The 20,207-nt window shown below is 48.7% G+C and overlaps 1 protein-coding gene across 1 annotated transcript in view; it reads right to left on the reverse strand.

The window, feature by feature from the left end:
- The window catches only part of Tacc2 (transforming acidic coiled-coil containing protein 2), a 112,553-nt gene that overhangs the window by 69,797 nt on the left and 22,549 nt on the right, over nt 1-20,207 (reverse strand). The gene's annotated exons all lie outside the window — the stretch shown is intronic.

The following is a 20,207-nucleotide window of genomic DNA, read 5'->3' on the forward strand; positions in this document are numbered from 1 at the left end:
GCTAGTGTAGTGTGTCTTTTGAGATGTAAATGCACTGCTCACAGGCAACTTGAGGCCCTGTCTAGCAACAGACAGAGTTGGGGACAGGTCCCTTCTTGCTCTGGCTCCCACCCCCAGACTGGAGGAGGGCTTCAGGAACCAGTAAAACTGGCTACAGTGGAAACTGAGGACTGCACACCTGAATGAACTTTCTTCAGATAGCACAGCTGGGGAAGAACCAAAGTCTGTCCCAGGGGCAGCGACCTGGCATGGCTTTCTGGCTCCCAGCTCACCAAGACCAGGCCTTCCTCCAGGTACACTTTCTTAGTTTGACCAAAGTCTGCGGAGGTTGAGGCAAATTGGAGAGAAAGAGGCATATAGGGCCACCTTCAGGGACTGGGTCTGTAGTCTGGTCTTTGGTTACCAGAAGAATTTTCTACAGACAAGCCCTATGCCATGGAGGCTGTGCTCCGGAGTCAGGACCTCCATATAACAAGAATTTACAGGCGAAAGGTGGCTGTGGGTTCACCTCTGACCAGAAACACAGGCTGGCTTAGGTGCTGGCGACACCCAGTGCCAGACCCCATTTGCCTGTTGGGAAGCAGCCAGGTCTCTAGCTCTGAACGTTTGATTGATCTCTGGACCTTCTCACTGGAGGCTACTTGAAAAACATTCTCTTTCCCTGTAAGTGGTTTGGGGACCCCCTTCACCCCTGTCTGCCTCACATTTGGTGGGCTGGCATTCTGAGCCCTGAACAACTGAATTCAAACACAACTAATTATGGGAAAGCGGAAAGACTCATGTGACTTTTCCCATAATTCCTCTGCTTACAAGGCAGTTGTTATTAAGAAATATATGCATTATGGCCCAAAATAATGAGATGAACGTAAAACCAATCAACCATACAATAAAACCAAAATAAAGCTACCCAAAGCATCTTAAGATTTCCTCCAATATACTGTTTTCCTCAAGTGTGGCTAAAGATGTCGGCACAGGTCAGCACATACAGAATTTGCTACTTGCTACAAGCTCCGCAGCTCCAGGCCAGCGGAATTCCCTGGCTCACATTTCTTCCCTGTGTCAAAACACCCATCAAAACTGCTTCCAGGAATCAGTGACATGAAATGTCCAGGAAACACCGAGGTTTCCTTCTGTATTTAAATGAAAATAGCGAACAAGGATGCCAGTCTTGTGGGGTAGGTGACTCTCAGCAGGGCAGCACCTCCCAGGGAGGCCATCACTCATTGTCAACAGTGATGTCATCTGGTGACAGGGATCCTGCAACTTATTTATCCAATCATATTCATAGGGAGGGGGAAGGGGATCTTTATTTAAAAAAAATCTTTTTGCCGGGCGGTGGTGGCGCACGCCTTTAATCCCAGCACTTGGGAGGCAGAGGTAGGCGGATCTCTGTGAGTTCGAGACCAGCCTGGTCTACAAGAGCTAGTTCCAGGACAGGCTCCAAAGCCACAGAGAAACCCTATCTCGAAAAACCAAAAAAAAAAAAAAATCTTTTTGGTTCTTTCTGCAGTTAAGGAGCCAAAAGAACCTTACAGTGTGTAGCTAATGCAGATTCTTCTGAGAAGAAGTGTGTGACAGACAGACTTCAGTTAGATTACACAGTGGTAAAATGAGTCATGCTCAGCATGCACTAGCGCCATTTGACCCTCAACGGCTTTATTTTGCCTCTAACTTTCTGCTTCTAAAATCCCTCTTCCACAGTGGCCTTGGATTCTGGGCTGACTGACTGGTAAACACCTTAACGACAAAGGACCAACAGGAAGGGCCACCAAGCAGTGGTGTGGCATGCAGAACACATCCCCTTCTAAAGGAGGAGACTGTCCATATAGTGGTGAGGTTCATCAGGAATGGGAGAACCACCTCATGGGACTCAGACTGTCCTCTCAAAGGGGGAGGAAATCACCTCATGGGACCTAAAGTCCCCTTCAGAGTGGCAGGGAAGCACCCCGTGGGAGCCAGACTGTCCCCCTCAAGGGATGCCAGTGACAGCAACTTCTTCAGACCCTCAGGCAAAAGCAGAACTGAAATAATGGTCTCTTGGCCTGGCCAGGATCACAGGCTCTCTCAGTGAGGCAAACCCAGCCCCCCACTTCTGCCCACTCATTTTTTTCCTTATAAAATATCAAAGTTTCTGTCAGCACATGGAAGACAGACCTGAAGTCACTGAACCCTTTATCTGTTCTTCCCAACACAGTCACATTGATTAACTCCTCCCTATGCCACTCCTTGTCTGACTGGTTTACCGGGACTCCCAGGGCTGGGGTGACAGAACCACAACCAGAACCTGGTTTGTGCAAGGCATGCAGAGTCACAGGGCTGTCAGAACGCCCCAAAGCCTTTGAAATAAACCAGAGTTCAAATCCTGCTTTCTCCCCTCACTGGCTAACCACCCTTGAGCCAAATACCTAGGCAAGCAGCCCGTGAGTACTGACACAGAAAAATGAACATATTCTGGAAGGGCTTTGGAGAAATTATGCTAAATAAAATCCATAGACTCTTGGGACCAGGTCCTCCTTTCCCTGCGTAGAATAACAATAAGGCATCATTACAGTCAAGTGCTTCTAGTTTGACTCCTAACAACCCCACAGCTACAATATAGTAACATATTATATAGTGGATAATATCATCTCGCTGATATTAAAACTATGCCCCCAAACCATGGTAGAAACAGAGAGCGCTGGGAACCTTGGAAGTTACTGACAGCTAAACTTGTGCTGTGTGCTTCCCTATTGAAGAGCTACTCAGACCTGTAATTGATTTCTGATGCTGACCATGCCCGCCATTTGAACTAAACTTGATTCTTTGGTAATTTAGCCCACAGGGAATGCAAAGCTGAAGAAATGGGGAGGGAAAACGTTGTGCAATGGCCTCCAGGTGTCTCTTGAAATTCCCTCAGAAGCCCTAAGCCCTGTTATACTGGAACTCAGAGGAAGGGGTCTATGGGAGGTAAATAGGGTTAGATAACATCATTACGGGGCCCCTCATAATGGGATTAGTGCCCTTAGAAGAAGAGAGTCATGTAATCTCCTACACCCCCATAAAAATATTGCAAGAAAGCGGCTATTTGTAAGCCATACAAAGCCTCAAAGAGTTTGCTCATGTGCACACCCTGATCTGGGACACCCAGCGCCCTGGACTATGAGAAAAAGATGTTAGCTGTTTGATCTTGAGTCCATGTTGCCTTTGTTACAGCAGCCATGGATGGGACCAAGAATAGGTAACACAAACAGCAACGACAGAGAGCCTGGACTCACACAAGGAAACTCCAACGGCAGTCTACGATGACTAGACACGGGCATCCAGAGGCCTGTAGACACAGGCTGGACCCAGGTCCAGTTCCCTCAATGGCTGTGACTCCATACTCTACTCCTGTTCCCCTTCCTACCTCCCTCATCTTCCCCAAATCACACAAGGTCAAATCACAGATCCGTATGTTTTTGCATGGTAGGAAATTCACCAGGGCTTACCAAGAAGCATTAAAACGCCACAGACAGTCTCCCAGTCACTTGTTCCCTCATTTATTCAAGCATGCACCGAGGCCCAGGCCAGGCCCAGGTCAATGCCGAGGCTGCAGTGGAGTTCCTAGTCCTTCCCTGTACCTTCAGTTATTCAGAAAATGCACACGTGACTCAGCACTCTGCTTTCCTGACTTTCACATGCTGGCTATTCCTCCCATCCTTCCCACCCTGACACAGGTACAGTCTCCATCCTGGCCTCCCTCTGAAGAACAGCAGAGCATCTCCCCTCTAGGACACATCACTTTCTTTTTTTTTCTAAATATATTTATTTGTTTATTTATTTATTTATTATGTATACAATAGTCTGTTTGCATGTATGTCTGCAAGCCAGAAGAGGGCACCAGACCTCATTACAGATGGCTGTGAGCCACCATGTGGTTGCTGGGAATTGAACCCAGGACCTTTGGAAGAACAGGTAATGCTCTTAACCACTAAGCCATCTCTCCAGCCCTGCCAATCACTTTCAAACACTGATAAGTGCCGACCTCAAACAGCCCTTGCACAGGGCTTTGACCCTTATCCACATGCAGCGACCAAGGCCCTGAAGGTAAGCCAAACCCACATAGGCAGGCTTCACTGCCACCTAGCCTACTGATGTCCCACGAGAGTCTAGAAAGCCAGATAAACCAGGAAATGCCTCTGTCATTTCTAAAATAATTAGCAATCTACTGTGTACTAACACCCCTGCAATATTATAGGCCTGGTCTATGTATAGTAATTCAGATAATTCATTCTCACGTTACTAATTGTCAGTAAGCCAGACAAAGATCTGTAATCGCAAGATGAACCATGTGATCCAGGCTCCACAGTCCACAGCAAGGGTCTGGGACCCCGTTAGGGCTAGAGAGACGGCTTGGTGGTCCTTCTACTTGTGCAGAAGACTAGGGTTTAATTCCTAACATCCACATGGCAGCTCACAACCAATTATAACTACAGTTCTAGGAAATCTGGTGCTCTATTGGCTTCCTTGGGCTCCTGCACACATGTGGTACACAGACTCAGGCAGACACACATACATATAAAATAACAGATGTGTGTGTTTATATATGTATATATTTATATATCACACATATACATGTATGTATACATACAAATATATTTGTTTGTTTTTCTTTTTTTAATATTTATTTATTTATTATGTATACAATATTCTGTGTATATGCCTGCAGACCAGAAGAGGGCACCAGACCCCATCACAGATGGTTGTGAGCCACCATGTGATTGCTGAGAATTGAACTCAGGACCTTTGGAAGAGCAGGCAATGCTCTTAACCTCTGAACCATCTCTCCAGCCCCTATTTGTTTTTCAAGATAGGGTTTCTCTGTGTAGCCCTGGCTCTCTTAGAACTTGCTTTGTAGATCAGGCTGATCTAGAACTCAGGGATCCACCTGCCTCTGCCTCCCAAATGTGGGGATTAAAGCTGTGCACCAACATGCCCAAAATAAATAATTTTTTTAAAAAAGACAGCTAAGTCAGGCTATCCAGTGCCTATCATCTCAGCACTCACATGTGGTAGAGGAGTAAGGATTAGGAATTCAACATCAGCTTCATCTGCACATCACGTTCAAGGCCAGTCTGGACTATAGGAGGCCCTGTCTCAAACATTATTTGTTTGTTTTCAAAGACTGTTTGAAGTACCTCTGACACTTTGAGAAATAAACCTAAGTGGAAGACTACATCTGTCCTAACAGCATTCCCTACCCAGCCGTGCTGTGGACCCCTGAGCTGCTAATTGCCCAAGCACGTGGGAAAGGAAAGTAGGTCAGATCACAGAAGAGCCCAGAGAATGCTAAGGATGTAAACACAGCTACAGAACAGGCTAGGCAAGGTTCTGTTTCTTTTAGCACAACCTGCAACATCCAACAAACTAGCCCAAATGGTGAGCTCTTAGCTCATTGGAGTTTCAGTCTCAATACAACAGGTGGAGAGGAACTGGGGAAGACACTCAAGATCAGCCTCAGACCCACCCCACACACACATGAACACACACATACACAGCGCATGCATGCATGCCACACACACCAACATATACAATTAATATGTAAAAAATTTAAATAGTAACAAAAAAAAACATTCCATGGGAGAAGAGCTTTTCTTGTTATGACATCACTGACATAGTCTCTCCTATGTCCTCTACAGGGAACTGAATGTATACGGTGGACAATGGCTTCTACAATAGTCTACCACCAATCCGGTATTCAGCAGGCACACCAGGAGCTACTGAGCTGCCCCCTGGAAACCAACATCAGAAAACTAGGAAGTTTCCTAGGGAGGTAGGTCTGGTTGCTCCATCCTCTACTGAGAGCCCCACCTGTCATGTCTCCATAGCAACAAGGGATGATGTTTGACTAGTTGCGCCACCATGTCTCCATGGCAACAAGGTTAGATACAAGGAAGCAAAGGGTACCACCAGGACCACATTTTTGTCTGCAAAGCCCCTAATAAACATGATCACTTCTCAACTACTCAGTCTTTCTATTAGCCTCTTGCTGACTGTCAGGGAGATGCTCAATGCCACCGACCACAAGGCAGAGCCACAGGCTGGCCCAAGAGACATTATGTTGTGAAGTACACAGAAGAAAGCCTAGCCAAAGATTCAAAGCTTACCAATGTCCCTGAGAAAAAGCAACTGGCACAAGCAGGCCTTGTGTGAAGAGTGGAACCTGGCTAGGGTGACGACCAAAGGCAGCTTCAGAGAGAAGACAGGAGCATGAAAGAACCAAAGACTTCCAGGAAACTGTAAAAAATCACCTACGTGCACAGCAAAAGTCAGGATAAAGTAAGGGACAGGCAGCTCTGACACCAGCAGAAAGACACGGTCCAAATCTCCATCCACTGTCAGCACTAACAGATGGACATCAGCAAAAGCCACAGCAGTGGTTCTCAACCTGTGGGCCCACAGGGGTCGCATATCATATATCCTGCATATCAGATGCTTACATTACAACTCATAGCAGTAGCAAAATTTACAGTTGTGAAGAAGCTACAAAATAATTTTATGGTTGGGGGTCACCAAATGAGGAACCTTATCAAAGGGTCACAGCGTTAGGAAGGCTGAGGACCACTGCTCTAGAGTGTGTTAAACTGAGTCTCTGGCGGTCTTTTCACTTCCTTTTTCAAAGTAAAGTTTCAGACATTTCCCTAACTCCTGAGGGTAGAATCTGATTGCTTCAGCGGATTCATCTTAAGCAGCTTCTCTCAGGTAACAATCTTCTTCAGGCTTTGCCAGACACCCTTGCTAGAACTAACTTTACCCATCTGATCACAAATGACAAACAAACATGATGTCCCAAGATGGGCGTTTGGCTCAGTAAAACCCCACCCTCCAAAGTCCAGGCTCCTAGTTAGAAATAAAGTCAAGTTTCTCTCTGTGCCAATGGACTCACCTGGGCCAGGTGATTGCTTCTGTCTAGGATCAAACAGGCAACCAGTGCTGGCCATCTTTCTCCTTGGTAGCCTTTTACAGAAAGAACGGAAAGTTTCATAGGCACGCTAAGAAGGTCTGGGTTCTCAAGAGAGTTTTAGTATGTCTGCTGTGTGTCTGGCTCCTCTGAGTTTCTCTGGCGCTGATGCCTCCTGGTCTGTGAGACTACTTTGTATTAGGAATAAAAGGCCTTTTAAGGAAAACATTAGGGTGTAAACAGATGAGACTGGATACTGCCGGGATGGATGCAAGGCTGGTTTCCCCAGCCAGACTGGAAAAACAGGCTGAGCATGATCACCTGCCCGGCTCTAGGAATTCTTAGGGGCTGCGAGGAAGCCACTCGGGATAGAAAGGCACAGTAAACAGCCAATCCAGAAGCCCCAAGTCTCCAGTGAGAGCAAAGACAAGGCAGCCTGTTCACCCTGAGGTAGATTCCTTTCCAAGCCCCACCAGCTATCAACACAGCCCGGCACACTGCACTCCCCTCTCCCGCCCCCTCCCGTGAGCAGTGCCGCCGCAGAAACCAGGCAAAGCAGCTCAGAACTGCTGACTCAAGGCAGAAACCCAGAGCACTGGGCCAGAAATAGCCATGAGAACCGACGGAGAGAGAGCATGTCTGCGGGCAGAGTGAGTGAATGAGCGTGTCAGCATGTGTGTCTGTGGTGTGTGTGGGTGTGTGTGTGTTACCAAGCCCTAAAAATATCACCTTCTTTACATAAAACATCCCAGAAGTTCAATCTGTAATTCTCCCCATGCCCCATGTCCTAGCCGCACCAGCACACAGCTGTCTGGAGATGCAGATTTGCCCTCTCGAATACTTAGCTCCTTAGGGATTGATTTGTACACATGCAGACAATTGTCCTGTGACCTCAGACTGACTTGAGTCTTGACCTATCTTGCTGGCCTTACAGAGATGTTGGGAGAGACCCTGGGGCATAGACATGACTAACTAACGGTCTGCAGAGTCTCAGGAGTGCACAGCCACCATTGGCAGGATTACCATGACTTCACCAGCACCTGGATGCAGGCTCGGCCAGAGGAAACAGTCCCCAGACATAAGAGTGGATGAAGACAGATGAAAAGCCAAGCCATAAGGCAGACTTGGATTCCCTGGCACACGGTTATCACAGCAGTTCAGGCTGCCACTGTCTCCTGCCTGGACCATGACGACAGCCATATGATCCTCAGACCTCTGGCCTCCCCCTTGCCCCCACCCTCCCCTCCTACCAGAAATCACCCCAAATTAAATTCCATCTGAACTCTCCCTTGCTTGAAGAGAATAGATGGGTTTCCTTTTTCAATGCCTTGGATCCCAGTGACCCACCAGGCCCAGCTGCAAGTCTCCTGCCATTCTGGAACTAACCTGCAACTATGCTCATGGCCTAGGTACCCTCACTCACGCCTCTCTGGTCTCCCTAATCTGATGCCTGGGTCTGAGGACTGCTCCATGCCCTCAGGGCTGGCATGTGAGTTGACCTTTTTCTACTCTTTGCCATCACCAAGAACCTATACACACTGCAAACCTCTCTGAGCTATTTGGCTCATATATATTCACTGATCACATTAATCCCCACGAGGTGGTTGCTACTATCCTCATTGCAAAGACAAGTGAACTGAGGCTGAGTGGTCAGGTCACGAGTCCAATGTCACATAGCTCAGAAACAGGCCAAGTGACATGTCTCCCTACCTTTATACCCCCCATCCCTATACCACATTGCAGTGGCTGGAACCTGGCTTACAAAACACTGGAGTAAACCTCAGGCTGGTCTACAGGGTCTAGCCTACAGAGACTCTCATCCCCAACAATTCATCCCTTCCCCCTGGCATGAGAGCATCATGTAGCTGTGCTATGGTTTGTCTGGTCCATCCCCACAAAGCCGCACAGGAGTTTAATCCCCGAAGTCACGAGTTAATGGCATGAACAAAGTGAAAACGGAATGAGAGGTGAGGCCTTTGGGAGGTACTTAGGTTCGGATAATAGTGTGTGTGTGTATTCATTCATTCTGAATAAGTCTAGGTAGCTTTATAAGAGGGACAGAGACAGACAGACAAACAGGTTCCATGTCTCTTGCATGCAATGCTCTGTGGGGAAGCAGCAAGGGGGTGGGAGATCCACTTCTTTTGAATCCTTTACACAGTATTTGGACAGTCAGCCTCCCAAACGGTTAATGAAATACACGTCTCCTCTTTACACAGTTACCCTGCCTTGTGCATTTCATTATAATAACCAGCAACAAAACCTAATCAAGACTCTGCCTACAAAATTGGATTGCTGATGTGGGGAGCTGGCGAAGGGCTGAGCGTGAAACCGTGCCATGCAGTGAGTGCTTCCCAGGGAACTCCAGCATCAGCTTAGGAGAGAAGCTAAGATGTTCCTGCTCTCCTCTTGCCCCGGAAAAGCTCTTAGGTCTTGGAGGAGCTTTGGTAGAGGGATGGAAGCTATCTGGGCCATGTGGGAACAGTTTATCAGAAAGCTTGGCAAGCCCATAGGCCGTGCTTCAGGGCAGTGTTTCCCATGTCTGCTGCTCTCTGGGCCTCCTGCATTGACACCAAGAAATCAGCTTCTTCACTGGGAGAGCCAAGCTGCCTTCCCAGACTGCTATCTCTAGGCCTGTTCACAAAGGCAGCCCTAGGCGCAGGTTTTCAAGACACCAATTCTTAAGAGATAGCTGTCCCTAGAAGGGACAGTGAGCGGTCAGGTCTGAGGTCAGGGACGACCTCAGCGGGGCCTATGTGCCAGCACACTAAGCTCTTGGCCTCACGTTCTGCAAGGCTGGCTCAGGCGGCGCTAGCCTGAGCGAGGGCTTCCAACTTGCATTCCTGAAGATTCTGACGGTCAGGCTCCCAACCTAGCCTCAGTTTCTAGTGGCTTTACCAACAGCATGAAAGATGAGGGGAAAGCCTCAAGAAGTCAATGTCGGAACAGACAGGAGCGTGGCTAGAATTGTGACGTAACAATCGCCCGTCATCTCTTTCCCAGGAGAAGCTTGTGGCTTTGGGAGGGTTTGCTCAGCAGAACGCCAAGTCCTCTCTACATGGTTTTCCCTTCCTCTCTCTTCAGGGCACATCTGGTCTGCACAAACATGTAGCCAGATGATTAGCAGTGGGCACGAGGGAGTGGGGAAGCTCCTGTAGGAAGCCATTTAGCCCGGAGTGTGGGATTGTGACAGCATGCCCCCAGAAGCGGGAGGCTGCAGAAGGTGCCTGGAAGGCTTGCAAGAACAGAACATCCACAGAGCAAAGGAGACGCACCTTTCCAGGCCCTGACATAGAGGAACAAAGCCACAGATGTGAGGCCTGTGGCTGCCTGTGCATCATGAAGACACAGGAGGCAGCCGGCTCTAGCAGAAGACGCTATATGAAAAATGTAGAACAGGGGTACAACCCCCACACTGTGGCCCAGGGAACCTCAGACTCTGGCCAGGCTGGTGAATCAAGACTTGCATTTCAGTGAGATGAAGGGCTAATTTGTGTATTGTTGAAACCAGAGTTGAGCCATTCGAAATCCCATCCGATGGGGAAAGACGTGATTTACATGGACCCCTGAATCCTGGTCCTGGCCTTGTGTCTCTTGGAGACAAGAGAGATGGAGGACACACTTACACAGGCGGCCATATCTGGTGCAGCTGAGCCAGGATATGGAGCCTCAGGGCACATCAGCCATCAGTCCTCGAGTGACTGCTGCCTTGACAGGCAGCTACCAAGGCCTTTTAAAAATGCAAATATGATCACATCACTGTCCTGCCTGGGGGCTTCTGGAGACACTTTAAAGAAAGGCAAGGAAGCCCAGGGCTAAAGCTGTGTGCAACAAAATATAGCAGCCTTGGATTAGAGCCCAAAGTATAAAATAAATACCCACGAGTCCACACTGACATTAATAAGTGATTGACTACATTAGGAAATGGGGGAGAAGAGAGTAACCTCTCGAACAAAAGGGTTATAAATAACTTATGCACCCTCCTCTCTTGACAGAAGGGAGCCCAGCTCCCTACACTACAGAGGGGGCTGCACAGAATGACTTCTTTGCAGAAGCTACAGGATAGACGAGGCAAGCCATTCAGCCAAGTAGCCAAGTCAGCTGACGCTGGGACCCACCATTTTATAAAAAATGATACCTTTAGGACAGAGTGTTGGCTCAACAAGCAAATGTGCCGATGGCATAAATCCAGCGACTGACTTTAATCCCTGGAACCCATGCGAAGGTAGAGAGAGAAAACCAGTGTCACAAAGCTGTCCTCTGACTTCCAAGGAAACACGGTGGCACAGCTTTATCTTATAAAAATAAAAATAAGGGGCTGGAGAGATGGCTCAGAGGTTGAGTCCTGGTTGCTCTTCCAGAGGTCCTGAGTTCACTTCCCAGCAACCACATGGTGGCTCACAACCATCTGTAATGGGATCAGGTGCCCTCTTCTGGCCTGCAGGCATACATGCATGCAGAACAATGTATACATAATAAAAACATCAATCTTTTAAATAATAAAAACAAAAGATTTATTTTTCTTTTTGTGTGAGTGTTTTGCCAGCATGCAAATGAACCGTGTGCATGCAATGCCAAGAGAGGCCAGAGGAGGGCTGTGGGTGTCTTGGAACTAGTGTTACAGTTATAGCCCAGCACGTGGGTTGCAGGGAGCTGAACTGCAGAATTCTGCAGAAGCAGCCAGTGCTCTTAACTGCTCAGCCATCTCTCCAGCCTCAGTGAAAGAAAGAAGAAAGAAAGAGAGAGAGAGAGAGAGAGAGAGAGAGAGAAAAGAGAAAATGATACTTCAACTCCATCTTCTTCCTCCAAAACTCATGGCTACAGTCTAAGTGTAAGAAAGATAGCGGCCAAGGTCACCAAAACAGACAGGCCTGATAGCTGCCACAGCTAAGGGGCACCCAGGGAGACTGAAGGCAACATTGCTCTGAGTGGTCTCTGGGACCAAGAAAGGGCGTTAAAGAAAAACTACAGAACTCTGAATAAGGAAGTCCTCAGCTAACAAGACCGCATCAACATAGGGTCAGTGATGGCCACGTTAGCACACTGCTGTTAGGATGTAGCAGAGAGGATTATGGAGCTGGGTTAGCTAAAAGGAATGTCTCTTTATATCTTCTAGATTTTTCTGCAAATCAAAACTGTACTAAAAATAAAACTCTCATTACCAAAGGAAGCAAAGAAAAAGACCCCAGTTATGGCCTGCCCACTGAGACACAAGGCACTCCCCTTCCCACCTACCCGCCCCCGCAGAAGCTCCGCCACTACAGCTCTACTCTTTTGGTTGGGCTCCCTTGTCTGGCCTTCTCTGCCCCCAGGGTCCTCACACATGCAGATACTCCCCAGGCAATGTCTATTCCTTCCCTAGTAACCTCAGCCCACACAGAATTAAACCTGCTGGGCTTTCATGTCCCAGGAGAGCATCTTAATCTAAAGGCTCATTCTGTCTCCAGAAAACTCAAGGCTCCACAAGGGCCAGGCAGCATGTCTTCTAGATTTGTGTCCTGTCTCTGGCATGGTACCTGGTCAAAGCAGCTCTAGTCCATGCCGCTGGCCCTCAGATGCATGAAGACTTAACAAGTGCTGGAATGGAGTATCCAGAAAATAACCAGGCGGGGGACCGGCACAGTCAGCTTAGCATGACTTGATGAGAGGCTTGGGAGCCTCCTATGTGGAACAAGCAGGTAGCACTCACAGATACCCACTGGACCCAGGAAGCAGAAGGCAAGCTCTACGACCTTCAGACTGTGCATCAGAGAGCAGTCACCCTAGGATAAGCTTGACATAGTCACATAACCACCACGGCAACAGAGACACAAGACAGGCTATGATCTTAGAGCCGAGATCTTCCAGCTCCCTCCTTGGCCACCACACTCGCCATTCCTCGCAGTTCTGCATTTCCCACGGTCCTGTGGAAACCTGCCGAGGGAACGTCCTCCCTCACAGGCTATCGGTTCTGCCGCTTAGAAGTCCCTGCCTGACACACTGTGCCCCCTGCTACGGAAGAACGAGCTGCTTCGGGAAGACAAGCTTGAAGCCAAGCAATTACAGACATGGCGTCAGTGCCTTGCGGGGCGCCATCCTAAACGCAGCTCACCCCAGGGCAGGGGGAGAGACCACCAGCTTTGCTCTCTCTGGGCAGTAGCGGCAGAGGGGTTCCTGCAGATTACCTGCTTATGTTCTCGGCCAGGCGTTGGCAGGAGGTCGTGGGGGCTTTGACTCCATGGCTAGCTGTGGCGGAAGATAAGACTAAGTTCTGAGGCCGGAGGAGCAAGACTTGCATGGGCAGCAGATGGGGAGGCACGGGGGAAACAATGGGCCAATTATTCCAAATGGAACTCGGCTCATTAATGGTACATTCATCAGTCCTTTCTTACCCCACCCAGCCCACCCACACTTGTGGAGTGGACTATTTAAAGACGTAGCATACTGTTCCCCGGGCTGCCACCGCCACCACCACGGTTGGGGCCACAGTCTCTAGTACTTTCTGGTTCCTTCCTCATTTGACTCCAGAGAAACTGGGGATTCGTTAACTGCTCAAGTGTTAGGGACTTTTCTTGCCTGAGGTTTGCTTGAAGATTTTTATAGAGAGGGGATTCTAACATAAGGGGCACACATTGACATCCTGAGTTGAAAACTAAAACACAATTCTGCAAGTTCTTCACAATTTGTCCCCAAATTTCGAGAGAGAGAGAGAGGGAGGAATGAAAAAGCTGTTGGGTCACCCAGGAACCTGTGTGACGTCCCTGTCTAGTGCCAGGATTACAAAGCCAAGTAGTCGTCATTTGGTAGATGTCGCCCCCTCCTGGACGGCCAGAGAACCTGCCAGTATGTAGGGGTCTCGTAGGATGTACCTAGAACCACAAGCCCAAAGCCAAAAGCTTGGAGCCTAAGAGGTTCTAACTATCCCCCATTGGCAAAAGGCATGGCATCTACAGCCTGGGAAGCAGTTTTCAAATCAAGGGACCCTCCATCCTCTGCAGCTAGCCGCACTGCTGTCAGTGGGGAGCTGATTGGCTGAGGGCCTCTCAGAGCCAGGCTGGAATTCATGACTCAGACAGGGCCTGAGACCCAGCCTGCAGTGGAGCTGGGGTTTGAGGGTTTGTAGTCTACGGTGCAGGACATCTTCTCTGGGGGACAAACAGCCATAGGAGCATGGGTTTCTGAGTCACCATGCCCCTCTCTAAGTGCCAGCCTCGCGGGCTCTGCCTCCAGATGAGACCTGGCCCTGAAAGACAGCAGCCACCGCGTGAGGTGCCTGACCCTCAGGCCCAGGTAAGGGAATTCTCACTCGCACTTAAAGATCTGTGGAGGTTTAGTAGGCTCCCCAGAAGCAACCCCAGCTGTGCCCCTCCCTCCCTTCATGGCTCTGCCCACCCTCTTCTGTTCCCATAAGAGGCCTTCCTCCTGGGCGGGCAGCTCCATCCTTGGTGTGGCAGCAGCACCTCGCCCACTTCCTAACAGGCTCATATAAGCACCTCCATGCCTTACTGTGGCTGCACTTGTACCGTCTCTCTACCCTGGGGAGATGGGCCATGAGCACCGGGAGTAAAGACAGCGGTGCTAACTAAAGTCCCCAGAAAGAAGCCCCACCCATATACAGAGTCTACAGTAATTATGGAGGGTTAGAATATTTCAGGTCCAGAACCAAACTATCTTGAGCTATCTTAGCCTCCTAAATAGACATTCACTGCCGACTTCTATGTGTGACCTAACATCCTTTGAACTGTGAGGTAAATAAATCTTGTTGGAATATATAAACAGACCCCCTCAGATTCCTTCCACCAATCGGAAGCTTAGATAGCATCCGAGACCTATAACATATTTCCCTAGTTTGCTGGGGAAACTATCTGATGTTTCCATCAACGTATCATGACTTTCTTTGTTCTGTTACTATATAGAAATATCATAAAACTACATCAATGCTGAAACATGGAATTTGGGGGAACCTAAATAAACTGTCTCTTATTCCCTTTGATGTGAGAGCTATGCTGTTTTATCTTGGTGTGTGTGTGTGTGTGTGTGTGTGTGTGTGTGTGTGATGGCACACATTGTGGATGTCAGTGGACAGCTAACTCAGATGGCCAGGCTTGACAGAAAGTGTCACCCATCTCTTCAGCCCCAAGATCTGTGTTTCCACATTAGAAGCAGCCATCTGCCCCGTGTTCCACAGTGACCCATTACCCAGTCTAGATGCCAACAGGAGGCATCGGCCGCCACACAGGTGACCAGTGGCTACGGCAGAATGTCAGGAGTTCAGTCTGAGCTGAACCACATTGCCAGTTACTCAAGCGCCTCACAGAGGTCAGGAGAAAAAAACAAGGGCCCAGAAAGTTTATGATCCCCTGCAGGCTGATTGAGAGGTAAGCCAGGCCTGGGGGAAACACCTGTAACCCCAGTACTTGGGAAGTGGAGGTCTAAGAATCATGATGTCTAAGCCAACCTAGGCTACATAGTAAGAACTGGGTCTTCAAACAAAATACAAAAGAATGTCTGCAAAGGAGCAAAGCAAGCTGCTGGGGGCCGTTTATCTCCTTCAGGGAGTTTGGCTCTGGACAGCATTTATCCATGCTCACAATCAGTAAAAAGTCAACTGCTATTGGGCATGATGGCATACAGCTTAAATTCCAGCATTCAGGTAAGGCAGGAGGAACTTTGAGTGTGAGGCTAGGCTGGTCCACAAAGAGTTCTAGGACAGCCAGGGCTACATTGAGAGATTCCGTCTCAAAGAAAAACAAAAAAGCAAACTGCTAGTCTAAATTTTAGCTTTCTCAAGAGACTCCGCTGGCTGGGCTTCCTCCATTTCTTTCTTTTTTTTTTTATATTTATTTATTTATTTATTATGTATACAATAGTCTGTTTGCATGTATGTCTGCAAGCCAGAAGAGGGCACCAGACCCTATTACAGATGGTTGTGAGCCACCATGTGGTTGCTGGGAATTGAACTCAGGACCCCTGGAAGAGCAGGCAATGCTCTTAACCACTGAGCCATCTCTCCAGCCCCGGCTTCCTCCATTTCACGCATCCTAAGAATATTTAATTAAAGGCACACTGAGAAAGGGGTGCTGCCTGCAATTCTGTTACTCTATGGGTACTCTGTTGGATTAGGAGGAAAGTTACTAGAAGGGTAGGGAAGATGGCCTCAGATCTGTGGTTCCAGGACAGCTCACGGCCGAGGATCTAACAAGGATGTTCTTAGATTATAACTAAAACTGTCCCTCCCAAGAATGTCACGGAGCATTTTCCAGGGTCACCCAATACCAAGTTTCCCTCTGCTCAGTGGCCTGCACAACCCACTTGTCTTTAAGCCAGCCATGTTCCCAAAGGGTCACCAGGCAGCTCCCTCCTCTCTTCCCCCCACTGGTCCCATCCTCCATAGCCACACCCTTCCTGGCCTGGCCAGTTCCCATTAGCTAAAGGCACCAAACAAATGACTCAACAGCTCAATTAAGACTGGGGCTTCCCTCCCACTGAAGCTAGTTCTTGGCCCGTCCAGTGACTGAGACAGTCAGGCCCCAGCAGGGAAACCGCTGACTCACTACCACATATGGGCGGGCACTGTGAGCCCCTAGCTTCTCTCTGTGTGCTCTTGGCACCCTACCCACCGGAAGTCAGGACTATGGGATTTTTCCTGTTCTCAGAGACTCGGGACCCCTGATCACCTCTTCCCACTGAGTCACCTCCTTCTTCCGGATCAGTCCTTTCTGTCAGGTCACCCTTCCTCCTCTCAGAGCAGAACTCCTGGGGTATCCAAGGGTGTGTGCCTCTGGGTTTATCCCCTTGGGTTCACAGCTACCAGAATGACCCAACTCAAGCCTTACCTAATACCACTCTCAGGCCAACTCCACAGCTCCCTGTTCCACACCGCAGGTAAGTCCCTTGAGTCTCCCAAGCAGTGCCTTTGCTTGTCTAGGCCCTGCATCTAGAAGGCCCTTGCGCCTTTACGTAGTCACCAAGCAATGACGTCCTCACTTGAAGAGGAGACAGTGGCCACCAGGCCTTCTGAGAATGGTCCTGCTAGGTCAGGAACCCAGAGGAGGCAGGAGTCTCTGCCACCATGGGTGGGACACACTCAAGAACATTCTACAAGCAGCAGGTCCTCCGCTCCCTCGCCTGGCTTCCCAACGTCTCGGACCATTGAAAGTAGGACAAGTACTCTACGTTCTGGGAACGGCAGAGCAGACCATGGAATCTGCAGGCAAAATGAATGAAACCCAAGGCAGCATGAACATCCCACCATGTTCCAACAAGCATCAGGGATTTGAGAAACAGCCAGGCACAGGGCCTTCTACATGTGGCACTGTGAATGACAACTCAAGTCTCACACCTAGAGAGCCTTCCCTGGATCTAGATCTAGACCTTAAGTGCATGTCCTGCTCCCCTCCCCGCTTCCTGCAGAGAACTTTGGCTGCCACATCAGGGACAGGAAGGACGTAGGAGTTCCTGGTCAGCAGCCTTGGCCAGCTCCTGTCTCTGTTAGTCCCATATGACCAGCAGTGACCATCTTAAAGACATTATTCTCAGGAAGGCAAGGACTTCATAGCTGAGAGTAGCTGCCCAGGACCACTCCCAGCCTGTGCTGGGTCCCATGGGGTGCCTGCCAAATTCAGCACAAGAAGGGCAGAGCAAATTCAAAATGGACTCATGTCACCTCTAGAGCAGTCCCACTGTCCTCTGAAAACCAGTGAGTGGGTGGAGGCATGCAGAGTCCCTTCTGCTTGTAAATATCCATGACCCCTTCCTTCCTGTGTAAGGGATTCATTAGTGTTTTCCAAACCCTAGTAGAGTAATAACGAAGCCAAATTCAGATTCGTGAAGGGTGTTTAAATTTTGGAAGCAACTTTCATTTAATCTTTTTTTTTTAATTAACTGACAACTAGAGAAGACCTAAACCACCATGATTTAGTAGACAGAGAGGATTTTATCAAACTAGGTGCTGCTAAGCCCAGCCGGACAAGATCTTTGCCTGGCTAGGATCCACTGCCTACAGGTTGGTTTGCGGTCCCAGAACTGGTTCTTAGCCAAGGTCCCATGCAATGTTTGGTTCGTTTAGAGGTTCGGCAGCAGTCAGTGTCCACCCACCCACAACAGAGAATTCAACCTGGCATGCAGTCCCGCAGTCAGAGAGCCCAGCTACAGAGAGAGAGGCAGTTCACAACAGTTATCCTTTGATTCCCTGTTCAGGGCTTTTGAGTCCGTCTTGGCAGAGTTCCTACGGAACTGATAGCAAATTTCATTTCAAAAATCAGCTGGGGCTGCCAAATGAAGCCCCTGTCCAAGGACAAAGACCAGAATGACTCCAGCTGTCACAAGAGGGTGATAACATTTCCCAAGGTGCGAGCTGAACACATCATGTCCTATTGCGCCAGATGGGCATCTTATCTCCCAGTCCACATCACCATCTGGAACACATTTAGCACGCAGCCCTTCCTTACAGGCGCTTGGCTCTTTTTTCATCCTCGAATCCCCAAGCACACATGATCACTCCCAGACCCGGGCAGGCATTCCTGAAGGCCAAAGACTCAGCTCAGACTGAAAGTGGGGACCGAGCGACCCAAAGGAAACGGCTCTGAAATTGCTGCTGCGGTAAACACTGGACAGTCTGCCTGTGGTGTGACGGACGGAATGGGAACTGTGTGGGGTGGGGAGTGTGATTCTGGGCTGCGACTTCTGGAAATGTCCAAAGCCCAACTCAAAAGGTACTGAGAGGGCCGGGCGGTGGTGGCGCACGCCTTTAATCCCAGCACTTGGGAAGCAGAGGCAGGTGGATCTCTGTGAGTTCAAGACCAGCCTGGTCTACAGAGCTAGTTCCAGGACAGGCTCCAAAGCTACAGAGAAACCCTGTCTCAAAAAACCAAAAAAAAAAAAAAAAAAAAAAAAAAAAAAGGTACTGAGAAAGGCCACATATCCAGATATTTCCAGCCGCTAATGAGAGCTACCAGCACATGAACACCAGTCCCCCAGGCGCGTGTGTAAACAGCCCCAACATGCTGAGCTGTGGATTTCGGAGAGCGGGAGGTAGAGCAGGCTTCGTTTTAGCCATACCCCCTTCACAGAGCTAAATTGGAGCCCAGGAGGAAGGGTGGTATCTTCAAGCTTGACCCAAGCACAACTTCAGCAGAAAGATAATATTAACTGGGTGAAAAGTCATCAACAACAATCATGTGCAAACTACAGGAGAGACTTTGAGCCGTGCCGGAAGAGGTCTCCGAGTCTCACCTTGGTGGCGCCTGTTCATGTGTGACGTTTCCTTCTATGCCTCGAGCACCTGACACAGAAGACACAGATGAGATGCAGAGAACAAAGAGAGGCTGGTCTCCGATGTCAAAGGCATTGGAGCACAAAGCCCAAGGGTACCAACCCAGATTGAAGTGGCTCACTAACCTCAAAACTGTTAGTATACAGAGATTAAGAGCATTGCCTGCTCTTCCAAAGGTCCCGAGTTCAATTCCCAGCAACCACATGGTGGCTTACAACCATCTGTAATGGGGTCTGGTGCCCTCTTCTGGCCTGCAAGCATACACACAGACAGAATGTTGTATACATAATAATAAATAATTTGGACTGGAGAGATGGTTCAGTGGTTAAGAGCATTGCCTGCTCTTCCAAAGGTCCTGAGTTCAATTCCCAGCAACCACACGGTGGCTCACAACCATCTGTAAAGAGGTCTGGCGCCCTCTTCTGGCCTTCAGGCATACACACAGACAGAATATTGTATACATATAAATATTCTTTAAAAAAAACTGCTAGTATAAACCATTCAAAACGGTCGTTATTTGACAATTGCCAATATCATGGTATCTCGTGATATCATGGTCACCAGCTGGGAGATGGGAACACAAAGATTCTAAACAAACACACAAGCGGACCTCACCTAGTGCAACAGGCAGAGAGCATGTGGACCCGAAAGTCAAAGGAGCTGTTAACGGAATTCTGTTCAACTGGTAATGCCTTTTCTAAATTAAAAAAAAAAATACTTCCTCCACTTTCTGATTCAGTTATTAACTATCTGATTATTATTATCCTTGAATTCACAGACAGCACTGCCTCTGTCTTCCAAGTGCAGGGATTAAAGGCATGCGCCACCACTGCCTGGCAACTGCCTGATTATTAAAGATTACCTTGGGAGACAGGTGAATCCACTCAAGACAAAAAATTGTATTGTGCAAACAGATAAGAACAAAATCACTACAAGATTTGGGAACAAAAGGAATAAGAGAAGCAGGATCCTGGGTTTCCGCCTAAGCTCCACAGAGATGTCTGCAGACATTCTACTGAGACCACCATGCCTCCC

Source organism: Chionomys nivalis, chromosome 8 (genome assembly GCF_950005125.1).
Source record: "Chionomys nivalis chromosome 8, mChiNiv1.1, whole genome shotgun sequence".
Taxonomy (NCBI): Eukaryota; Metazoa; Chordata; class Mammalia; order Rodentia; family Cricetidae; genus Chionomys; species Chionomys nivalis.